The sequence below is a fragment of the Sturnira hondurensis genome, unplaced genomic scaffold, assembly GCF_014824575.4.
Source record: "Sturnira hondurensis isolate 20B ecotype Veracruz unplaced genomic scaffold, ASM1482457v3 Scaffold0021214, whole genome shotgun sequence".
In the NCBI taxonomy this organism is placed as follows: domain Eukaryota; kingdom Metazoa; phylum Chordata; class Mammalia; order Chiroptera; family Phyllostomidae; genus Sturnira; species Sturnira hondurensis.
Genome location: NW_028093845.1, coordinates 2,105,492 through 2,125,839, shown reverse-complemented (window position 1 = coordinate 2,125,839; position 20,348 = coordinate 2,105,492). Strand labels below are relative to the sequence as shown.

The window sequence follows — 20,348 nt, the reverse complement described above, 5'->3', positions numbered from 1 at the left end:
AAACCACATGGTCATATCAATAGATGCGGAAAAAGCTTTTGATAAGGTACAACACCCATTTATGATAAAGGTACTCAGCAAGGTGGGAATAGAGGGAACATTCCTCAATATAATAAAGGCCATATATGAAAGACCTACAGCCAACATCATACTCAATGGGCAAAAACTAAAAGCTTTTCCACTAAGATCAGGTACAAGACAAGGTTGCCCACTTTCACCACTTCTATTCAATATAGTATTAGAAGTTCTAGCTGCAGCGATCAGACAAGAAAAGGAAATAAAAGGCATCCAAATCGGAAAGGAGGAAACAAAACTGGCATTGTTTGCAGATGACATGATAGTGTACATGGAAAACCCTATAGCCTCTACCAAAAAACTGCTGGAACTAATAAATGAATTTGGCATAACAGCGGGATACAAAGTTAATATCCAGAAATCAAAGGCATTTTTGTATACCAACAATGAAGCAGCAGAAGCAGAAATCAGGAAAAAAATCCCATTCGATATAGCAAAAAGAAAAATAAAATATCTGGGAATAAACCTAACCAAGGAGGTAAAAGACCTGTATGCAGAAAACTACACAACACTGAAGAAAGAAATCAAGGAAGACACAAATAAATGGAAACATATACCGTGTTCATGGATTGGAAGAATTAACATCATCAAAATGTCCATACTACCCAAAGCAATTTACAGATTCAATGCAATACCTATTAAAGTACCAATGGCGTATTTCACAGACATAGAACAAACACTTCAAAAATTTATATGGAACCAGAAAAGACCCCGAATAGCTGCTGCAATTTTGAGAAAGAAGAACAAAGTAGGAGGGATCACAATACCTGATATCAAACTGTATTACAAGGCCACTGTAATCAAAACAGCCTGGTACTGGCACAAAAACAGGCACATAGACCAATGGAATAGAACAGAGAGCCCAGAAATAAACCCAACTCTCTACAGTCAATTAATATTCGACAAAGGGGGCAATAACATAAAATGGAGTAAAGACAGCCTTTTCAACAAATGGTGTTGGGAGAACTGGACAGCTACATGCAAAAAAATGAAACTTGAGCACCAACTTACACCATACACCAAAATAAATTCAAGGTGGATAAAAGACTTAAATATAAGCCGTGAAACCATTAAAACCCTAGAGGAGAACATTGGCAAGAAAATCTCAGATATTCCATGCAGCAATATTTTTACTGATACGTCCCCTAGAGCAAGGAATATAAAGGAAAGAATAAACAAATGGGATCTCATCAAAATTAAAAGCTTCTGCATGGCTAAGGAAAACAGTATCAAGATACAAAGAGAAGCAACAGCTTGGGAAAACATATTTGCCAATGATACCTCAGACAAAGGTTTAATCTCCAAAATATACAAAGAACTCACTCGACTCCACTCAAAGAAGACAAGCAACCCAATTAAAAAATGGGCAAAGGACTTGAACAGACATTTCTCCAAGTAGGACATACAGAGGATCCAGAGACACATGAAAAGATGCTCGATATCACTAGCTATCAGAGAGATGCAAATTAAAACCGCAATGAGATACCACTTAACACCAGTCAGAATGGCCATCATAAACAAATAAACAAACAAGTGCTGGAGAGATTGTGGGGAAAAGGGGACCCTAGTTCACTGTTGGTGGGATTGCAGACTAGTACAACCACTATGGAAAACAGTATGGAATTTTCTAAGAAAACTAAAAATGAATGTGCCTTTTGACCCAGCAATTCCACTCTTGGGAGTATATCCTAAGAACCCTGAAACACCAATCCAAAAGAACCTATGCACCCCAATGTTCATAGCAGCACAATTTACAATAGCCAAGAGTTGGAAGCAACCTACATGCCCATCGGTAAATGACTGGATCAAAAAACTATGGTACATTTACACAATGGAATTCTATGCTGCAGAAAGAAAGAAGGAGCTCCTACCCTTTGCAACATCATGGATGGAATTGGAAAGCATTATGCTCAGTGAAATAAGCCAGGCAGTGAAAGACAAATACCACATGATATCACCGTTAACAGGAATGTAAACAACAAAACAAACAAGCAAGCAAAATATGACCAAAGACACTGAAATAGGGAACAGGCTGACAGGGTCCAGAGGGGAGAGGGGAGGGAATTATAAGGGAAAAGGGGATGGACTCACATGAACAAGTATAAAGAACACATGGACAATAACTAAGGGTGGGGGGCGGAAATGGGAGGGAGGTGGGGAGCACTGGGTGGGGGGCGGGCAGGGCTGGGAATATAAGACAGAAAGCTGTACTTGAACAAGAATTAAAAAAAAAGAAAAATAAGCAAAGAAAAGATGCCTAATATTATTGTCATTATGGAACGGCACATTAAATAACCATGGCATAGCTATTAGATATGTTATTACATATTTCTATTGACATGTTTATTAGAAAGGCTAAAATAAAAAAAAAAAACTGACAATACAAATTGTTGTCCAGAATGTGGTACAAGGAGAACTGTGATTTACTGCAGGTGGCAATGCAACCTGGTGCAGTGACTTTGGAAAAGCATTTGACAATTTCTTACAAAATTAAACACAGTCTTACATGATCTGTGACTCATGCTCCTGGGATTGTCCCACCTGATTTGAAAACTTATGTCTACACAAAAGTCAGCACGTTAATGTTAATTGAAGCTTTATTCCTAACAGCTCCCAAAAGGAAGTGAACAAAATTCAATAGGTGAGTTGATTCCAAACTGTGTTATACCTATACAGCAAGTTATTATTCAGTGATAAAAAGAAATGAACTAGTAAGTAATAAAAATAGTGAATCTTACATGCATAGTTCTAAGTGAAAGACGCTAGTCTTTAAAAGGCACATACTGATGTTCCCAGTTATATGATATTCTAAAAAACGAAACTATAGTGATAGTAAAAAAAAAAGAGTCAGTGTTTACCAAGGTTTAAAGAAGCAGAAAGGGTGAATAGGTGAAGTATGGGGGAATATTTGGGTGGTGAATCTATTTTTCATGATGCTCTAATGATGAATTCAAGACATTGGAAATTTGCCAAAATTCAAAGAACTTTATAATAGGAAGAGTGAACCTTAACATATGCAAATAAAATTATTTATGATGTTGGGATACCAGTAGTGAATATAGAATGTGGCAAATGAATTTAATTACAAATTTATATTACAAATGTATGAAAGACTGGAAAATATAAGAGCATGTATAAATGTCCTTCTAAGAAAACCAACATTGGATGTCACAGTGGATGGTGATGATTGTAGATGTGAAAACCACATTAACGGTTGCTGTAGTTCAAACCTATGTTGCACATCCTACTAAAGGAACTGTGATTGACACTGGACTTCCTCCACACTGAGGGCAGCACTGCATTTCCGAACAATTACAAGCATCCGCTACTTAAGTTAGCTTTTAGCTTGCTAGCCAATAAATTAATCTTAGTAGACAAAATCTTTCCTTTAAGAAAACCCAAAACTATATACTTAAAAATTCTCCTAACATCCTTGGCTCCTCTTTGCTCCAAGATGAAATTGTTTATGTATTTTTCCCAAAATGAAGCATTTCTTCTCAAATAGCTGCACCTATAAAGATGGAGTTGATGCTAATGGTTCTACCAATTTATACTTTAAAACTCTCCAAAAATTTACCCCAATCTACATGCACTTACATCTGCACCTGTACATACACGCCTTAGGCCGTTTTCTCTGCTTTACTTGTCCCTATTTAAGTGACTACACACGTTTATTGTCTCATTTGTCTCACTCCTCTCTCCTGTGGGGGAGGATAAGATGGTCTCTGATTTCAACTGCCCCCTTGTCTTGATGGAATGTGTGGCATTCACCGCGTTACTATCGCCTATTTATCTGGGAGTTGCCAGGGTTGGAAAGATGGTGAGCTTAGAGAAAGAAGACTGAATTTCTCTTTATATACTCTTGTCCCTGAATGCCCTTTTGTTCCTTTTACCTGGCTTGGTAAACTACCTCCTCTTCTGGTCAGCCTCCCTTCACCCTACAGCATGGGCTGACAGCCCTTCATCCTTCCCAGCATTTTGTGGTTAGCTTTATCATCGCATAAATGATACATTTTATCCTACACTGAGCTTTGTCGCCAAGTGTATCTTACTCTTAATTGCAAAAAAACCAGTTAGTCTTCTTGGCGCCCTGTAGATTGCAATCCCTTAGATTTCAGAGCCTACATTGTACTTAATTTCTAGCCTAACTTGAAAGGCTAACAACCGCCAGTGGCAGGTTGTAGGCACTCAACAAATACCAAGTGGATCCATGAGAAGCTGACACTTGAATTTATACTTTTAATTGTCCTGAGTATTCCATAGACAGAAAGTAGGAATATCAGTTAAGTGGGATTCACGTAGAATGCATCTTATTTCTTGCTCTTCTGAAGCCTTAGTTATTAGAAAGGGCAATATAAAAGAAAATTGCTTAGAAAAGAAAGAAGTTTAACATATAACTGAAAGAGGAAACCATATTTGTAAACAGTAAGTCAAGTAGCACTTCTACCTTCCACGTCTATAACTTCCACGGTCACTCCAATTCACTTAAATGCTACCTACATGACATCACATTTATTCCAAGAAACACAATTAAAACATACTGTTTCACTGAGGAGTATGACTAGAATGTGAATTGTCTGTATACATACTTAGAGATGCATCTGCTAAACACCCTATTGTATTTATATGAATTCCACAAATAACAAATTCACTTTCCTTATAACAAAAACATAGCCTTATTCACATCTGCATCTGTGGGGGAGGTGATTTACTTAATACCATACCTAGAGAGAGTGGGAATGCACAGCCTCTTTAATCTTCAACCTGATAAAATAATGAAAATCATCACATAAAACCCCATTTTCATTAGATAGATGCTGGACCACAAAAGCCTGAAATGTCAGGCAGACTCTCATTAAGCAGAGATCTTAATCAGCACAAAGCTGTACTGATGAACACCAGGGATACAAGCAAGAAAGCTGACAGGGATGGATCCACGTTGGGAAGGGCCAGGCCAGCCAGTGCTGCCTCTTGGAGGTGCCCTCCCGGGGCTGAAATGCATTCTGGTTTAGGAAAATCAGGCATTGTGACTTCAAAGGAGAAAGGCAGGTGTTTGGAGGTGGTGGGGGAGGAGGGGCAGCTAGTTTTTACATTTAGTCACACAGGGAGAAAGCTTGCAAGACTAACTTCCATCGTCCAGTCAGCCAAATCCCATAAATCTATATATTCAATATTTTTTGCAATAGGTTTATTGCTATAGGATTCTAGATGAATCCATGTACATCTCACTAAATTATCCTTTGATGAGAAATGCCTCCTCTGTCTTCCAGCTAGTAACCCCCATCAGAATTTTGCAAGGAGGTATGGCCAACCTTTCCTCACTAGTGCCCACTAGGAGGGAAGGAGCGAGTTAGAGATTGTATAAAATCTGGTTATCTCCTGAAGCTAGATTAAGTCAGTCTGTATTATTTAGGGTTTTCCAGAGAAATGGAAAAAATGGAGAGTCTATTCTACATCTATATCTGTATCTATATCTAATTATGTACCTGTATCTCAATTTCTGCCTCTATGTGGTGATTCATTATAAAGAATTGGTTCATGCAATCATGGAGGCTGAAAAGTCCCAGGGCCTGCCATCAACCTGTATTATAATTCATCAAGTCCAAAGGCCTGAGATTGAGGAAGTCCATAAGTCCCAGCTTAAGGGTAGGAGAGAGATAATTCTTGTATCTGAACCCAACTGTTTAATTGTTCTGGAATTCAACAGGAAGTCTTCCCAATGTCTCTTTCTGTCTCATCAATCCACCTGGGAAGAACTTTTAGCCCTACGCTCAAAATACATTGCACTGGCCTGCTACCAGCTCTCCCTGCTCCAGTGATAACTGCATTGCTTTTTGCACTAATACTTTTTAAATACTTTTTCTAATTACCTTAATTTTCTACTCAAAATCCTCCAATGGCTTCTACATGCGCTCTGTGGAAAAGAGGGCTTCTTTGCCCCAGGTATTCACATAATTTCTTCATGTTTAATTCTCCCCTATTGTATTGTCTGTGTGTCTGTATGTGTATTGCTCACTAGAATCACCAATGTATGAGCAGCATGAGGGTAGAGATTTGTTTTATTTTTATGTTTTTACTTCCACTGTGGCCCTCAGTGCCTAGAACTGCCCCAGGCACAAAGCACCTGGTAAAGTCTCCATGCATATTTGCTTGATAATTGAATGGGTTTGGTTTGATATCTTAGACTAATTTTACAGATTTAATAATTCCCTTATCATTTTACTTATACCTAAAAAAGCCTGGAGAAATGAAGCTTGTCTGACTCAAAAGCATTAGCAATTTTATTTTCCAAAGCTAAATATATAGCAAAACTAAATATCAACAAAGCTAAACATATAACAAATATATACTTATATCCCAAAGCTAAATGTACAGCAAATATTGATGCCCAGGACAGCTCTTCATGGTTTCTGGTTGCTGCACTGCCTAAGTGATGAGAAGAGAGGGCAGCAAAGAGCAGAAAAGGGCATCTTCTTTTTAGACTTACCTGGTTCTGATAGGATAAAATAGTGTTGGAAATGTGTACAAGAACACACACAAAAGTCTCAACAAAGTTGCGCCAATTGTCATATATTGTCAGGGTAAATATAGCGCTAAATAATAAATGATCCCCATGACATCATATTCTGATTCAGTTGATGGTCCATATCTTATTGTCTTCCTCGTGTATTGAGATATTTTTTTTAGTTTGCACCCTTATATTCTGTAAGGGGTAGTTTTGGCTTTCAAGAGATCCATGTGCTACTTATACACGTGAGGTTAAGTCCTGTAGCCCCAGCCTCTGATTTGAGCCTTGAGCTCTCAATGGCAGAAAACAGATTGGGGAAATTTTTACACATGGATTTGTAAAACAAACATCTGACTAGAATTCAAGGCAGGTGTTGAGTGTTTTTATGCAATATGACTGAGGAAATTCAAAAAGTTGCATGTCCATGGGCATCTTGAATTAAGTTTCTGTCTTTACGTCTCAGTGGGAATAAGTCTCCTTCAGAGCAGCCAGGACAGTGAGGCCCGGTCCGCTCTAAAATACGCAGGGATTTGAAGACACGCCACGCAAAACCTGTAGCATTCTTCTCCTGGTCAGGATTTGCGTAGGAAGCCATGCGTGACTGGCTGTGTCTTTAAGCCATTTGGACAACAATTTCCAGGCTGCTCTCTCCCTGGTCACAGCTTGACTAGCAGCAGACCACGCTTCTGGTTAAACAGCAGGTTAATCCTCTTTGTTTTGGCAGCAGTGCGAGCAGCCTGCGGGTCCTCAGGGAGATTTCTTACAAGGCAACTCTTGCCTGAAGCTGCACACTATACTCCCCTGTCCATTCCTTTCAGGTCTGTGTCTGAGCCGGTGGCGTTTCTACACTAAAACTTTACATGCCTTTCCAAGGCTCTCGGGGAGCCCATTGATCCACAGTCTTGCATGAAGGGCTCCTCATTTCTGTCTGACTTTCCACTCTGACTGTATGTAGGCCCTGCGTCTGTTTGTGGGGACAGCGATAAGTTCCTTGTTGGCAGCGCTTGGTCTTCCATTGCAGAGGTGACTGAGAAAATGGTAGGTAACAGGCCAAGGTAAGATAGAATCAATCCTCACGGCATTAAAAAACAAATCAAAAAGGGTCCATATTCCAAATGCACAAATGTTTATGCATCTGTCTATCCTTCCCAATAAGAAGACGAGAGGAAACATAACTGTACGTGCATATGTGTATGTGTATACATAGAGAAACAGACACCCTCACTTTGTTAGCTTGTTCTCTGAACAGTGTTTCAAGGGTAGAAATGGAGCTATAACAAAATGGTCAGTTTCAGTAAAGTGTGACAAGTATTGCTATGGACTGAATGTGTGGGTCCCCCAAAATTCATTTCTTGAAACCTAACCCCTGAGGTCATGGTGTTAAGAGGGGGGGCCTCTGAGAGTTGATTAGGCCATGAGAGTGGAGCCTCCATGATGGGATAAGCACCCTTATAAAAGAGACCCCAGAGAACCCCTTTGCCCCTCTCACCATGTGAGGACCCAGCTAAAAGATGCCATCTATGAACCAGAAATAGACCCTCACCAGACACCAAATCTGCTGGTGTCTTCCTTCATCTTGGATTTCCAGCCTCCAGAACCATGAGGGCTACTTTTTGCTGTGTATAAGCCCCCAGTCTGTGGTAATTCTGTTATGGCAGTTCAAATAGAGACAAATACATAGTAAAGAGAAAATAAAAAGAAAAATAATGATGCAATGATGCAATGATGACCATGTCCTTTTAGGGACGTAGTGGATCTAATAACAAGGAGCACATTTTCCCTTGAAGGTTAATGTTCCTGCATAATTTTTATTTTAGAAATAATTGCACTTTCACGAAGCATGAATTAATTTAATGAGGTGTAAGTATTTAAGCACCTTGCAAATTAGACAAAAGGAGCTGTGATAAGTAAACTGTAAACACACACACATACAGAATGAACTGATCAGAAAAGATTTACAGGAGAACTGAGAGCTGAGAAAGATTTTGTTTCCAAATCATCCTTATCTTCATATAATGACCTTAACACTAGTGTGCCTTTTAGGAAGTTAAAAGTGAAAATAAACTGGATCTTCCCAAAGCTTCGCTCCAGACAACTCTCCACCCTGTATGCGCATGATGGGTCTGTGATGTCAGACCCTTTGGGTCCACTCTCCAAGGAAACCCATTTCATAGCCAACACAAGATGAATAGCTGGGTGGTGACTAAAATGTCCACCTATTTGGATTTATTTACTTAAAACACCAGAGGGGGTTCTCTTTAAACAGTATTAGGACTCTCAATTCTGTTCCATTGGTCTCTCTGTGTGTTTTTCTGTCAATACCATACTGTTTTGATTACTGTAGCTTTGTAGTATAGTGTGAACTCAGGAAGTGTGATGCTTCCAGCATTTTCTTCTTTCTCAGAATAGCTTTGCCTGACTATTCAGGACTGACTATGTGGTTCCTTACAAATTTGAAGGTTTTTTTTCTATTTCTGGGAAAAAATATTATTAGAAATTACATTAAATCCTGAGATCACTTTAGGTAATGTGGACATTTTAATAATGGTAATTTTTTTTTGGGGGGGGTGAAGTGAAGGGGGCCAAATATGTAGCAACAGAAGGAAACTAGACTTCGAGTGGTGAATATGCAATAGATGTCAAACTGTAACCCTTACACCAGAAAATTATATAATGTCATTAACCACAGTTGCCCCAATACACTTAATTAATAAAAAATACAGCATTAGGAAAGAAAAACTAAACATATCTTGTGGTAAGAACTTTCTGTGGTAAAAAATATCAAAATACACAATGCACAAATTTCATACGCATTTTAACATCAACACGATAGCTTCAACTAAGGTCTGTGAGTTGAAAAGACATTGCTTTGGTACTTTACAAAGAGTTTCCAGTTTTATTTGATATAAATGGCACGTCTTTATAGTGGCCAGTGGCTTAAATCTGTAAATTGGAATGCTTATTTCTTAAATTTCATGTTGATTGTTCCTAGTGTCTCCACAGCTACCAATAATTCACTACAAAAAGAAAAGTCTCTTTTTATTTATTTTTTTAAAAAAAGACTTAAAGATTTATTTATTCATTTTTAGACAGAGGGGAAGGGAAGGAGAAAGAGGAGGAGAGAAACATCAAATATTTGGTTGGCTCTCATGAATCCCCTATTGGGGACCGGCCTGCAACCCAGGCATGTGGCCTGTCTGAGCTTCAAACTGGCAACTGGTTCATAGGCCAGCACTCAATGCACTGAGCCACAACAGCCAGGGCAAAAGTCTCTCTTTTAAAAGTGAGTGATTATTTACAATTTTGTTTCCCCCCAAATAGACAGTGAATTCCTGCAGGGTTCATTTTGTTTAAAAAACATAAGAAGAAAAAGGAAAAGCAACTGCATCTCTTTGTCATGTAATTTTCCTGTAATATTTCTGTTGTCAGGTGTTTGTGCCCATTGGCAAGGAACCAATGTGAAGAAATGCAGCCATGATCAACAGTTGCTGTAATTCTCTGACTTAAATGTCTTCTGATATAGAATGTTTAAAATTTTTTTAGTAAGTAGATTTCTTCTGCCGAATTACTGTGAATGTGTACTGCTTTTTCCAACTCCTGTGCAGTTAGCAGGAATGACCTCCTGCTTACCTACACCCCAGTCTTCTTATGACTGTTTCCTAACCCCACCATTAGATGTCACTAGCATTAGGTTTGAAATTTTTATGACATTAAACGGTGCCTCGTTGACAGTTTGCAGGTCCAACACAATGTGCTGTACGTGCATCACATTGAATTTTGTCCTTGAGTATTGGTTCCAGAATTTCTGGACCCTCCTGAATCTTAGTGTGAACTCACCAGGCAGAGCCTGAATTGCTACAACTGTTCTTCCAAAATAAAATACAACTTAATGAGATGGAACATCTGCTGGAGGAAAATGGAGCTGATGAGGTAACCTACATGCTTTATGCTTTCCCTTTGGAATCAGCTCCATCCCCATGAAATCACAGTCCTCCTCACCTTCTCTCTCATTTTCAGATAGCTGCCTTAGTCCCACCTTTTGGCTGTGGTTGGAGATTCATTTCCAGAGAGCACCTATTTGTATTTTGCTTTCTTAAGCACCTCCCTGCCAGTATGCATTAGAATCATCTAGAAAACTTGTTCACCCAGAATGCTGGTCCTCAGCCCCAGAGTTTCTCATTCTGCAGGTCTAGCATGGGGTCAAGGGTTTGCATTTTTAGCAAGTTCTAACGCTGTTGGCCCAGGGACTGTTCTTGGAGAACCAACACTCCACACTGCCTGGCAACACTGACCCTGTGGATTTACAAGATACACAGATGAATGAAATTCTTAACATATGCTCTTAACATATGGAATTGAAAAATATTATTCTTACTGTATAGTAGATGCACTCCTAATTTACTTGTTACAATTTACATCTAACATAAAGGATGGAACACAAACACATTGTGTACATGAGAATGGTTGGGATATAGGGAGTCAGGCACTGTTATTCAGGGAGGGCCAGACATGCACCTCTCAAAATGCGGCGAGCAGCCTCCAAAGCATTTGCCCATGGGACTTCATGGCTAGCACTCTCTTTTGAAGGAATAACCAGGCACGTAAATAAAGACTGACATACAGGAAATGTACTAGGATGTTGATCCCATCAATGTTCACAAAGTGAAAAGTCAGAAACAGTCTAAATGTTTCACAGGAAATGGGCACATAGATTTTCAAAAATTTCATTAAATTTATTGGGGTGACCTTGGTTGATAAAAATATATAGGGTCCGGCAGAAGTTATGCCTGCTAAGTGTGGTTGGTAGGGTACTAATATGGGTATAATAGTTTATAGTTTTAATTTGAACATTTCACCTAAAATGCCATATGGTATGCTTGAGTGTGATAGTGTTATGTTACAGAATTACATGCTTATGATTTTGTAATATAAGATACTATAATTAAAAAGGGGCGTTAATTGTGCTGGACCCTGTATAGCTAGCTCTCAAGTATACAATTCAATAATACATCATCTTTATATTGCCTTGTACGTTCACCACCTAAGTTCAGCTCTCCTTTCATCACCAGGTATTGGACCTGGTTTTCCCTTTACTGCCTCCCTCCCCGCGTTTCCCTCTGGTGAGCACCATACTGTTGACTGTGTTGGTGAGTATTTGTTTGTCTGTGCATCTTCATCTGTTGCATTCAGTTTTATCCTAATTTAGCTAAATCTTTAAGAAAGAATACACTAAAGCTTTTTAATTCAAGTGCAGTTACAGAAAAACATTTCCACCAAAATGTCTATGAGAGAAACACCGATTTTAAGAGGACACCATTTTCCACAGCATAAACCAGACATTTAAAAATACAAGTCTCTTAAATTTAAGGATGAAGTTCCACCTCCTTACCCACCTTCTTTGAGGACCGATGTCCTCTAGGAAAGTGCAGAGTGGTGCCAGGTACTAACAAAGAAAGCACAAAAGATGCCCTTGCCTTCATGTATTCATTGGAGATACGCCAGGGCTCTGCCTCCAGCCTCACGATGCCAGAGCCTTTCCTGGGCCCACCTTCCTCTCTCTTCTCCGTGGCGATGGCTTCAAGACGAAGGGGACACATGCTGCATTTATCACAGGAGCTAGAACCATTGCTTGATTCAAAACATTTAAGAAATATATATATAATAAATCAGATTTTTATCCTCTACAAGTATTAAATACAAATGTACTGTATGCCTATGAAATTTTTTATTAAAAAGTTTCTCACCAGTCTTTCTCTTTAATTAAATAAAGCCTGTTTGGAATTAATCAGGGCACAGAGAATTTATATCCCAAATCCAGATTAATTAAAAACCCAGAGCTTGGAAAACAGACTGTGTGTAAAGACAAAAATAAATCAATCCAAATGTGATATTTATGAATATGGACTCTTTGTGAGAAAAATATAAATAATTTAGATGGACTAATATATATCTGATAGATGATAGGATTATTTTATATTATAGAATGTATTTACATGCAAATCTAAACCCACATTTTGAATTAAGGTTTCTATTTTTAACATTTATTGCTCATTACAGAGTGATGATCGTTCTTCCTGGCTAATCCCCTCACAAATCCCAAAGCTTTTAACTACCTGCTTAGATGCATCAGGAAATGGAGTCCAACGTGGAATCAACTCTCTTTCTATCCCGTTTGGTTTAATCTTACTCAACATTACCCTTATCTTCCCAAAGGGATCTCCGCCCAGGACCTTATCCAGAGTCACTGTGGCCAGCTCCTGCCTGGAATTCAAACTTGAGGTTAGTGGTCTTTCACCAAATTGAAAAAAACTACTCCTTAGGTACATTTTAAATGGGAACACAATGAAAATACCGGATTATCTTTAAAGCTAAAAAAGGTGTGACTACTAGTCACACAGGAAAATGTCCTGCCCCCCCCTCGACCCACCATGGCGCACACAGTGACAGCTTGTCTGACTTTCACTGCACTTTACCACTCTGAACTCGGTGTTCTGCCGTGGAGCCTGAGATTTATTCTCCTGCCCTCAATTGGGATGGAGTAAGTCCCTTAACTATTTGGAATTCTGCCTCACTTGGCAAAGAATTTGGCTCAGAAGAAATTCTCAAGAAATGTAGGTTCTCCTCATCTTTCACATTTCCTTTTCCTCCTTCTTGTTTTCTTCTTCCTCCTATGTCTTTTCAGCCTCCCCAAATTCCTTCTTCTTTTTTTTTTTTTTGCTTCTGCCCTATTTCAGAAAGAAAACAAGGATACAATGAGAAAAAATGTGTATTTTACCATTATACAAAATAATCATACTGGATATGAAGTGATATTGGAGGTCATTTGGGAAAACGTTGGCTTATTCAGGGACATTATGAATATCCACTCAGGCAACATTGGGCGATGCTTGCCAAATACAACTTTCAGAACTAAATTTCAAGAATATTGATGAACACTGTAACTGTTGTATAGGGAAATATAAAAGAGTATCTATAAGGTTGTGCCTTGGAATTCCTTAACAAGCCAGACACCATAGAACCAATGCCCCAGAGATTTAACCTTAGCAAATAATCACAAGTCACTTGATCACACACTCACACACACACACATACACACACACACACACACACAGATAAGAGACACACACTGAGACACATGGACACATACACAGGTATATAGCACACTTATAAAAAATGCAGTGTGCTAAAAAGATACTGACATATGTTCTGTTAGCTTACATTGTTACCATCATTATTTTCATTATTATTTTTAAAAAGTGAATGAATTCTTTAATGCATTTAATTATAACATGCAAGTCACCTGAATACTTGCATTACTTTTTTTCCAACAGATATTGATGTTTTAATGGTCTCAATTTTAGAAGAATTTTAGGTTGTTAATTTAAGTCAAATGTTAGCATAGTCACATGTAGAAACAGACCCAATTATTTCTAGCTATAGTAAAATGGAGCAAAATAATGAGGTTTTTTTGTAAAATTACATATACATAATTTTTGTTATGGCATCCTAACAACCAATTACTCATACTTCAAAAATAATAATGGATTTGACATTGTGTATATATCTCTATGTTTTAAATGGTGTAGGTGATATTAATTGCATGCTCACATTAAAATAAAATGCCGTAGGTGAAAATACTACAGATGTCAAAAATTCAGGAATGACAGAAGTAAAAACAGTGAGTCACCAAAAGCAGTGATTAGTAAAAGTTTATCGTGTACACACCAAAAAGGCATTTTGAAAATCAGAGCACTGAAACCAAAAAAATAGTATGGGGCTTGAGGCTGTATTGTTACAAAGAAACTTATTTAGTTAGCAGATTGTGGCTATTACTCTCAGAGTGACTGGTTATAATATTATAATTTTTTAAATGATAGGGAATTGACCAGTGTCTACCTCATGCCAAGCTTGGGAAACAGTAAGTTTTGCCTGGGGTTTCCAGAGGCATAAACAAGAAATGACCCAGATTGAGTTCATTTTGCAAAATAAGCTAAATTTTACTTTGCTTGTCTGACTAAACTGGTTTTGTTGGCTCAGAATTTTCAAGGCTGAGTTCCGTTTGTTTTTGATTTTCTCAGGGGCATGCTAATTCATGTTGCAAAGCCATCACCAAAATGATGAAATTGCTCTTCTCCTAGAAGTAATGGGAAAACCTGGAGAATCCACGCTTTCAATTTAACCCTTGATCAATGACAAGTGCTAAAAAATAATTGGCATGAGGTTTGCATCATTTATAAATGAAAGATATATTTTTGGCAGAAAAAGAAAGTTTTTTATGCTTTCTTTTGTTTGTTAATATATCAAAACCAATGGCCATTTATTTGTGGATATGAACCTGTAAAGCATTTGGGGGCTTTTGCAATGGTCAGTCATTCTAAATTGTATTGAATCACTGTGTTTCATGCTCACCTGTAGACTTGAAATGTATAGTGATGAAATGACACATTCCTATGTTCTGTAGTTTATCTTCTCCTGGGAAAAGAAAACAACACAAAACACACAAAAAATTCTCTAATGTTAGACAGTAATAATGGGAAGAAGGAAATTAGGCTGAGCAATGGATATAATGGTAATGATGAGTGAGAAGTTGGCTTTTTCAAATGAGGTAACATTGAAGGGCTTCTCAGAAGAGGTGGTTTCTCAAAATCAAGCCATTAGGCAAATGCAGCAATATTCTCATGTCTTTTAGTCCTACCATCACTAATATTCTTGATTTTTCCCGTGAATACTTTCTTCACTTTTCAAACTTTCTAAGTGCTGTTTCCTCCTCACTTTCCTATAAAATATGCATTTAAGAAAACTAAGTTTAGTAAGTTGCCTATGCAGTCATGGTGATCTAGTATAGATACTCTGAGGTTTTAAAGATTTGGGGGGAGGGGTGGCAAATGGAATTAATATTTTAAGAAGAGAAAAAGTACAAATAAACGCCTCCAAGTTATCAGAAAAAAGTCTTAAACTCTCCTATTTTCTCTGGTGTGCAGTAAAAGGAGATACTGTTGTGCTTGCGCTCAGTCTGTCTAGAAATGGAAGGACCTCTGGCACCGCTGCGTGTTTCTCATTTTTCACTGAATAAACTTCGTGATTCCCAGTGCCCACACACGTGCGCACAGACATGTACATGGTGTCTCATGTCAACAATCCTTCATTTTGGGAAAAGACCAAATATTAGCTAAAGTTCTCCTATCTAAAAGAACTGCAGAATCTAGCAAAATTACTTTGAAAGGATTTGTGCTTTGTAGATTTAAATTTGTAAAGAATGTTGAGTTTTTAAATTAATCAATGTCATGTAACAAACCCTCTGCTGCTTCTTCACCCAGTTCTTGCCTTACTATTTTTTTTAACTAGCAAAACCTGTGACATCCCTCACCATGCGTGCTGTCGAATGACATGTGTTTCAACGAACGTGCACTGCTTTGCCCGGGGAAGACACCCCACCCGTTTGTGAGAAGCAGAAGAAAACTGATTGACACCAGGTCTCCTTGTTGCTCCTTTTGAAGGCCTTTCACAATTAGGAAAATATTGAAATGTGAAAAATAGATATATTTGTGTGTATTTTTAATGCAACCCAAATACTCCTACCTGCCATTGTTCCCTCAGACAATGAATGACGATCGTCACAGTGAGGAATAAAATGGGAGCCACCCTGCCTTCTCTTCTCTACTGGATTGCCCTGTTCCTGAATACTGATCAAAGAGGAGAGACAATGAGACCTGTACTCTAGACTGGGTCAGGAGTACAAAAAGATTCCCAAATATTAAAAATTCTTCTTGGGACTGTTCTTCTACTTCTTCTAAAACAAGAAAACTTGTTTTACCAAGTTTTCTTCTCCCACTTCAAAAATCATGGTGGACTGTGGCTTGTTGGAAATAAAACCATTTTGATTTTGACATAACAGATCAAAGAAGGCTCTGGGCTTTCAACACGCACGTTTGCAGGTTGTAGGTATCTGGGGTCTCCCACCTCAGTGACGTTAGCTTTGACATCTGCACGGACCAGCTGGTAGTGGTTAGTTTGTTTCCCATCATTTGTGATTTTGAATTGGGCTTGTTAATAAGGATGGATGGGAGGCAGGTGTGGCAGTTTCTGGGCGGTTATTGGTACGTAATTGCTTGGGCTATTGTTTTAAGCAGTTTCCATTTGAACATTGTTCCAAGTGCAGCTGTCAATAAAGGCTCAGCTAGGAACTCACAACTATTCTATCTAGGCTGCAATTACAAATCTAAATTAATCATGAAAAGCATCCAGATCTGGCAATTTCAGAAAAAATGTTAATAATGAAAGCAGAGTTCATAATAGCTGAATTGGTGAAAAGAAAAAAAACAATCTTTTCAGGAATTTCAAGGATGTTACTTTACATTGAGAGGCCAACTGCTTACTGGTATATTTATGAATGTAATTTTCACTGCTTTTTTGCAGTAAATCAAGGCTACTTACAACCAAAATTAAAAATTCATTTTTAGAACATCTTTCTTAAAATGATTTTTAATCCTCACCCAAAGATATATATGTTATTTATTTTAGGGAAAGTGTAAGGGAGAGAGAGAAACATCCATGTGAGAGAGAAACATTGATCAGTTGCTTCCTATACAGGAAGCAACTCCCTAATTGATAATCAAACTCGAAACTTAGGCATGTGCCCTGACAGTGAATCAAATTTGCAATCTTTTGGTTGTATGGACAATGCTCCAAATGACTGAGCCATCCAACCAGAGCAAAATGTTTCCTTTTTATATTTTAGTTTAGCAACTGCAACAATGTTGTAACAAAGTCCTTACAGATCACAAATGTGATGTAATATGCTAAGTTAATGGGAATTAGTAAACTCTGTGGAAATATGGCCAACTGAAATTTCCAAAATGAAATTGTTTCTGCTGAACATTATTTGCAGGGGCTGATCAGTTTGGGGCTTTTGAACATTTTATTTATCGATATATTTTCATCCCATGCTTATAAAATCACAAAGGATAACAACTGCTTATTTAGAGTGAAAAGGGAATAGCTTGAAGTCCTGGTGTCATATATTGATTTTGAAGGAAAATATTAAAAACAGAATTATGAGAGGCAACGTTTTGAAAATCACTCCATCGCTACATTGCGTATGGAAGTGGCAGTTGTCTTGTTTGATCTCAGCACTCCCGGCCACAAATCTCACTCTGCCTCTTCCAAGTTCCCACCTGCAGTGGGACATAATACCAGTTAAATTGTCACGGGACCTTGAAGAGACTTTGTTATATTTCTTCATAGGTGGAAATTTGAGAAGTAAAGTTCCTCGTCCAGAATCAAATGTATGAACCAATGTCTACAAATAACTGCTTATCAACTGAAATGCGGGTCCTGGTGGAGGTAGCTCACTCAGCAGGGCAGAGGTGGGGGCTTCAGATGAGACATGGATATGTAAAGTAGTATTTGTAGAATCCTGACAACTGATAAAAGGGCTAAGCAGATGAGAATCTGGAAACGGAGGCTCACAGACCCAGCACCTGCCATCACAGAGCCTGTCCTGGGAGCTCAGACCTGCTCATCTCCCACACTCTCCCCTGGTTCACCTGCTGAGCTCAGGGCCTGTCACCCAGCACAAGGCTCCGATAAACATCTGCTTTGTGAAACCCATACAGCTCTGTCAGCTTCTTTGGTTGTAAATGGCTGCATGGAATTCACATTTCTGCACAATGCTGGTGTCCAGTGAACTGCAGTCAGATGATTTCCACCAAATTGTATAGCATCACTTTCGAACCAGTATGTAAAACAAATTAATGAACGACAAAAGTTTGCATAGGTTTTACAGTTTCACCCACAATGTTCCCCTTTGGTATCTTCTAAAAAATGCTTAAGAGAGGTAACATGGTGAAATATAGGAATCACTAACAAACTGGGATGAACTCAGAGTATCAGGAACTGCTTTTAAGTGGGAAGCATGAAACCATGGCTGTAATTTGACATCATCTGAACAATATTTACTCATATTCCCCATGATAAAACTGTTCTTAGTTCACAAGGTGACATGAACATGCCATTTCTTCACCGTGTCAGGCAAAATGTCACCAGTTCCAGTGAGTCCCAGAGAGTCAGCTTTCTGAAGACACTGTCCCTGATGGCAGGTTCTGGTAGGAGACCTGTGGTCAAACATCCTTACTCAGAGCTCACTGGCAATTTTCCTGGTTGGGTTTTTAAAATTTCAATGTTGGCTATTATCTTGAAAGTAGATATTGAAAGGTGGAATTTACTGGGTGTGTGAAGGATAAAGTTTTGTTTTGTCGAGACTGCTTTGAAAGCAGGTGAAGTTTGTCTTGGAATTGGGTGGGTGCTTCAGACGGGATGTCTGTGTCTCCCCAGTTCAGATGTTGAAGCCTCCCTCCCGGGTATTGGTGTGGGCAGGTGGGGCCTGTGGGAGGTGATGAGGCCCAGATTTCAGGGTTAATGCCCTGATATAGAGAAGCCAGAGACACGTTTGCCCTTTTCATGATGTGAGGACATGGCGGGGGCAGGAGGAGGAGACATGTCTGTGCAACCACAAAGCAGTCTCACTAGGCCCCACCTTGCCAGTGCCTCCATCTTGACTACCAGCCTCCAGAAGAGTGAAGGTCAATGTCTGTCCTTTACAGGCCCCCAGTCTGTGGAATCTGGGTCCAGCAGCCCCAACAGTCCAAGACAGAGCACCCTGGCTGTAATCACTGTCAGGACAGTGTCGGGGGTGAGTCACCTTATGAACTTCCTCAGCTTCTGGCTTATTGATGACCAGGGACCCACAGACCTTATGCTCCCAGGGGAGCCACTGCAAGGTGTCCCTTCGGGTCCCTCTAGAAGAAGAGAGAGGTCAGAGTGGGGCCTGCAGGGTCAACCAGCTCTCAAACCTCTCTCAGGCAACCTTGAGCTTCAGGGTTGTGGCTCACAGAATACAACCTAGGGGTCAGATCTCTGTGCCCCGAGTGCAGCAGGTCCTGGAGTAGAGGCATTTAGGTGTAACATCAATGAGAAATAGTGTGCCTTGGCCAGACAGGTCTGTGTGATGGTCTCCCCACGTCTGCGCACGTGGTTTTTTTCTCTGGGACCCAGGTTTTCTCTCACACACCAAAGCTCTGCACTGAAGATGACTGATGTGCCTGCCTTGTCCCCATCTGAGTTCATGTGAGTGTGAGTGGCTCTGTGATGGATGGTGTCCTGTCCAGGGTGGGTCTCGCCTGTACTCTGAGCTGCTGGGAATGACTCTGACACTGGTGACCCTGAACTGGGATAAAAGGTGGGAAAATGATGATCTGACTTGTGTTTATTATCTTCCTTAAATGGATGAGTAGTTCCCACTTACTTCAGTGTTTTCATTTTAGAAGAGTTTGGGTTTTTATTTAGAACTCTAATGTTTTTGTGACCAGAAATAGGCCACAGGACTTCACTCCCGTTTATATCAATTCTCTCAAGGTAAACTTGGTTTCCTTTTATGTCATTTCACTTAAAGTTGCAGTTTTTAAGAACCTGCCAGGAACCTACCAAGGACGGTAAATGAGGACTGGCTGTAATCACATTAGTGACTTGCTTTCTGCTGTGTGCTTGCTACCGAGAGGAAACAACACACATCAGCACACTTTCACACTGAAATGACAGTTCTGTCTTATTGCATAACTTTCTTATTGTGTGGGTGAAAGTTCAATGGTCAACGGAGGTGGGAGTCAGCATGAGTATTCTTGTTTCTTAAGGAATCATGTGTGGAAATGGGTTTTGTGGCTGAATGGGCTCACCTTTCCTCACTCAGGATCAAGGCTATGGTCAATGA

The 20,348-nt window shown here is 39.2% G+C and overlaps 1 pseudogene; it reads right to left on the bottom strand.

Moving 5' to 3' along the window:
- Window positions 1-12,180, bottom strand: part of LOC118977135 (ribosomal protein L18-like) — a 155,407-nt pseudogene extending 143,227 nt beyond the window's left edge.
- Between the last annotated feature and the right edge of the window lie 8,168 nt (window positions 12,181-20,348).